Source organism: Bison bison, unplaced genomic scaffold (assembly GCF_000754665.1).
Source record: "Bison bison bison isolate TAMUID 2011002044 unplaced genomic scaffold, Bison_UMD1.0 scf7180017864213, whole genome shotgun sequence".
NCBI classification, from domain to species: domain Eukaryota; kingdom Metazoa; phylum Chordata; class Mammalia; order Artiodactyla; family Bovidae; genus Bison; species Bison bison.
This window is the reverse complement of record NW_011494785.1, coordinates 9,867,616-9,872,446: the sequence shown is the minus strand read 5'-3', so window position 1 is coordinate 9,872,446 and position 4,831 is coordinate 9,867,616. Positions and strand designations below refer to the sequence as shown.

Genomic DNA, 4,831 nt, shown 5'->3' with positions numbered 1-4,831 from the left:
GCGCCCCCACCCTCCTCGCAGAGGGGGACTCCTGCCCCCTGCCTGGGTGACTCCTGTGGGGTGGCCCTGTGTCTCCACGTCTCTTTCTTCTGTCCTCCCCTTGTCTCCTGGTTGCTGTGACTCGTTGGTCTGAGATGAGACGGTTTCTTTGGTCTGTCGTCACTGGTCAGATTCGAGAAGCGCTTGGCTTGCTTTGGTGAAATTGGAATTACGCATAATGATGTCATGGTGAGAGATGGGTTGAGAAAACCGCAGTCAAACCCCGTTACGGATTGCCCGTGCTTGGGCTCCGAGGAATGCTGTGGGTGTTTGGGCGCTCGGGCCTCGTGGAGATGCACTTCTTGCTTGCTGTCCGACATCCACGGGTGCCCAGAGGGTGACTGTGGTGGGTTCGGAGGTTCAGAGGTCACACCCGTACCTCGTGTCCCTGCAGGCGTCAGTTGCGGGGGGCCCAGCGGGGCGTTCTCCCTGCTGTCCATTCCGTCCTCAGCTGCCTGACAACTTCCTATCCCGTGCGCTCAAGGAATTCAAACTGCCTTTCATCTCTAATTTTGCTGTCAAGCATCTTTAGAAATGGCCACAGTCAAAGAAGACTATGTGGCTAAAGATAGCAAGATGCCTGCTGTCTACTTTGAGAAAGTGTTTGGGGAGATGACCGTTCAGAATGCCTGCCCTGCAGACCGGCTGGAGTCGGCTGCCCCTGAGGGTCTTGACTTGGCCTTGCCGCTAGCCTCTCTTGACTGGCTGGGCCTCACAGGGGCACCACTGACCCGAAGCAAGTGGGTTGCTGGTGCCAAGAGCTTCGGACCTGTCCTGGGCTCTAGGTTGAGGAGTTTCAGTGAACCTTGGTTGGTTGAGAGCTGCTAAGCCTCTTTTTCTTAAAAGTACATGCCGAGGGTCAGCCATGCGGGGGAGAGCAGACTGAAATGCAGCTAAGGAAAGAGGTATTTAACTTCAGGTTTCTAGAGTGGCTCAGGCAGCTGTGAGAGATGCCGTCACCTTTGTGAAGTTGTTCTCAAGGCCATACAATTGCATGCTTTTTTAATATAGCCTGCGAAACTGGGGACTTAAGACTTCTTTGTGTCTTTGCTTGATCCCAGTGAAATTTAGGCAGGCAGGTCTGGTTAATTCTGATTTTAATAACCGTTATAGATATCCTATTTAAGAAAAAAATTGGAAAATGCCTTCACTCTCAAATATTGACATAATTTAAAAAATATATACTCAACGCTGCCTTCAGAAAGTGTAAATGATGAGCCTTTGGGTTTTCTCGAGTGGATTTCAAAGTTGTATGCATCTTTATTTTTCCTCTAGACCTGTAGCAATGATATGAATGTCATTCATGGTTGGATTGTTTTCACAAAAGTGATTTTATTTACTGAGAGCATTTTCCTACAGGGTTTTTATTCATTAAGTTCCACATTAGGGAAGATTTGCTCTAAGCATGTTAGTGTTTGGTTATTTCTACGCGGCACATGCATGAGGGAAAAATTGATATGGTTTCTGAAGTTGAGCGATTTCATTGTGAGATTCTGTCTCATTGGGTGGTAGACATCGTTTCTGTTCTTTAGAGGGTTAAACATTCCTAATTACTCTTAGGCATTGAGAATTGAATTATTACAGATTTCAGATGCTTGTTGAATCCACATCCAATTCAGTACATCCTATTAATTTTTTTGTACATGTGGAAATCAGGATCGTGGTGAGAATTTGGGAGTGGGTGGAGATTTATTAATGGTGTTTCCTGTTTCTTCACTTGCTGTATCTGTATAAAGAGTTTGCGAGACACTTACATCATGGTAAGATTTTTAAAACTATGTGTATTCTTCTAAATTAATACCTTTTTATTTTATTAAGGTATTTATTAAGGATTTACAATGTTGTATTAGTTTCTGTTGTACAACAAATCGATTTGGTTCTGAATCTATATATACACATTTTTCATATTCTTTTCCATTGTGGTTGCTCACAGGATATTGAGTGGAGTCCCTTGCTCTACAGTAGGACCTGGCTGTTGATCCATCCTGATGTCACAGTTCGCACCTGCCCGTCCCAGACTCCAGGTCCCTCCCTCCCCAGCCTCTCCCCTCCCTCTTGACCACCATAAGTCTGCCCGCTAGGTCTGTGAGCCTGCTCCTGTTCTGTAGATATTCGTTGTATGTCGGGGTTTCTTTGGTGGACAGTGCTCATTAAGAAGTTGCTGATGTTCACGAACAAAAGTTTCACAGTAAAGACAGGGGCAGAGAAAGAAGGGAGCTGCCCAGTCATGCCAGCGGAAGGTTTAGCTTAGGATCAAGTAGAAGAAAGCGTAGCCGATTTATGCCGCTTTCTCGTCTTTGTACTTGATATTTTCCGTATATGTCCACTTTCTTCTTTTAATGTCTGTGGGAAGCAGGAAGATGTTTTCCTGGATAATCAGGCTGGGAGAGAACTCTGTTACTAGGATCAGTCGCAGGCATAGGGACAGCAGGCCAAGAAGATGCCTTAAAGAGCTGAGTTCTAGGAGCAGAGTAGAAGGTGAAGCTTGGTCACACACGGACCCAGTGGCCGGCCAGCAAAGCCCAGCTGTGACCGTCGGCCCTGATGACAGGCAGAACCAGCGGAACCAGGCTGCCCCGGGCCGGGGAGGACCTGCTCTGTGGCCTGGCCCTAGGGGCTGAGACTGGAGGAATCTAGAAGCTGCAGAAGGAGCAGATAGGCCAGTTACTTCAAGGGCTGAGCCTTGGTTTTGTCAGGAGGGAGGGCACATGGGGCCGCCACTTCCTGGGAGAGCTGACACTTGCTCAAGGCCTTGGAGAAAGGGTTAGAGGGGGGTGGTGCCCAGAGTGGTGCAGCGCCCGGAGGGGGAACCACCGGAGCCCGCGGGCACGAGAGGACAGGCTGAGAGCGCTGCGGGGCTCCCAGCGTGGAAACAGGGCCTTGTGGGCACTTTGCAGTCATGCCTCAGGCACTCCAGGGTGTGTCTTAGGAGAAAAGCTTCCAAAGAGGAAGTAATGGAAGGACAAGCCTGAGCCCAGTGGAACCCAGTAGCCTAGTGGTCGCAGTGGGAGCTGGTGTGCATTGTCTGGTGGCCACTTGGTTTCTGAGCTGTTGAGCAGGGACGCAGCACAGTTATTTTTTTCCAGCGTAAAACTGATTGCAGGAATCAACTGGAAGCGCTGGAGGTGCTGCCAGTGCGGCCTCTGGGATCTGGTTCTTGCAGGGTCACTGGCAAGAGGGCCTGCTGATTCATCTCACGGTTTTGAGGATAATGGGCTAAGATTTGGTTTGGATTACACCAGGCACGGGTACTTAACATAATTGGTCATTTCATCAATTCACAGTATTTATTTTAAATGCCATTTAGGCTGCAAGAGACAATTTTAGGACATTCACAGTCTCGGCGGGTAGAGAGCACTTCAGATCTTGTACAATAGACACCTAGCTGAGCGCCAGAAGGGACCAGCCCTTTGTTTAAAGGGGACCCAGGATGGAGCCCAACAGATGAGCATGGCTCGTTCCGAGCCCTCAGGAGTGGCCAGCTGACAGGTGTCCCCGGCTGTCCCCTCTGCCTGTCTCTGCGTGTCTCTGTGATGATCTCTGGGTGTGAAATACGTTTTTTAAACTATCTTTAAAAAAAGCCTTTTGGTTGGAGTATGATTGATTTACAGTGTTGTGTTAGTTTCAGGCATACAGCAAGGCTTCAGTTATACATACACATATGTCTGACTCTCTGTGACCCCATGGACTGTGGCCCACCAGGCTCCTCTGTCCATGGGATTCTCCAGGCAGGAAGAGTGGAGTGGGTTGCCATGCCCTCCTTCAGGCGATCTTCCTTATCCAGGGATCAAACCTGAGTCTCCAGTGCCTCCTGCATTGGCAGGCAGGTTCTTTACCTCTAGCGCCATCTGGGAAGCCCAGATATACATATATCTATTCCTTTTTAGACTCTCTTCCCCTATAACTTATTACAGAGTATGGAATAGGGTGTCCTTGTGAAATACGTTTTAAAATTTCTTCAGTTCAGTTCAGTGGCTCAGTCGTGTCTGACTCTTTGCGACCCCATGGACTGCAGCACACCAGGCCTCCCTGTCCATCACCAACTCCCAGAGTTTACTCAAACTCATCTCCACTGAGTCAGTGATGCCATCCAGCCATCTCATCTGTCGTCCCCTTCTCCTCCCACCTTCAATCTTTCCCAAGATCCGGGTCTTTTCAAATGTCAGCTCTTTGCATCAGGTGGCCATAGTATTAAATTTTCTTAGGTAAATTAAAATTTCTTAGGTATTAGTAATAACAACTTATTTTCTTAATGAAAACGGTATTTTATGTGTGTGTCTGTGTGTTTTTTTCCCCTTTTGGAACTCCCGAGCCCCAACCCTTGTCCCCCTGCACACATATACACACGTATTCCATTCACTCGTTCAGACTGAAAATTAGGTTCCTTCATTTAAACGTCAGCCGTGGTTGAATTATTTTAGTGGGCCAGCGACCCCTAGTCAGAGGCCGCCCTGGTCTGACCCTCCTCTGCTCCCGGGCAGGCGCTCCCTCCACCGTGCGGGTCATCCCTGCTCCTGTTCCCGCCTGGCCTCGGATCCTCCACGTCCGCCTGCCTGGGGCCTTCGTGGGCTCTGCAGGCCCCCGAGCTCCGCACGGGCTTTTGTTCGGAGAGAAGCTGCTGCCTCCGCAGCTCTAACCACTGACCGCGTGGGCCCGGCCTCACCTTTGCTCTCTGTCTCTGTGTGTCGGGCGGGGATGGGGCTGGAGTCCCCTGGGGAAGCCCGCCCGGCACCACTGGCGGTCCTGGGGGCAGACCCCGCCTCCCCGCTCTTCTCGAAAAGCCCTTCAAACC

General features: G+C 49.8%; 1 protein-coding gene across 15 annotated transcripts in view; it reads left to right on the top strand.

Annotated features, from left to right (window-relative positions):
• The window catches only part of FOXN3 (forkhead box N3), a 426,281-nt gene that overhangs the window by 321,475 nt on the left and 99,975 nt on the right, over nt 1–4,831 (top strand). The gene's annotated exons all lie outside the window — the stretch shown is intronic.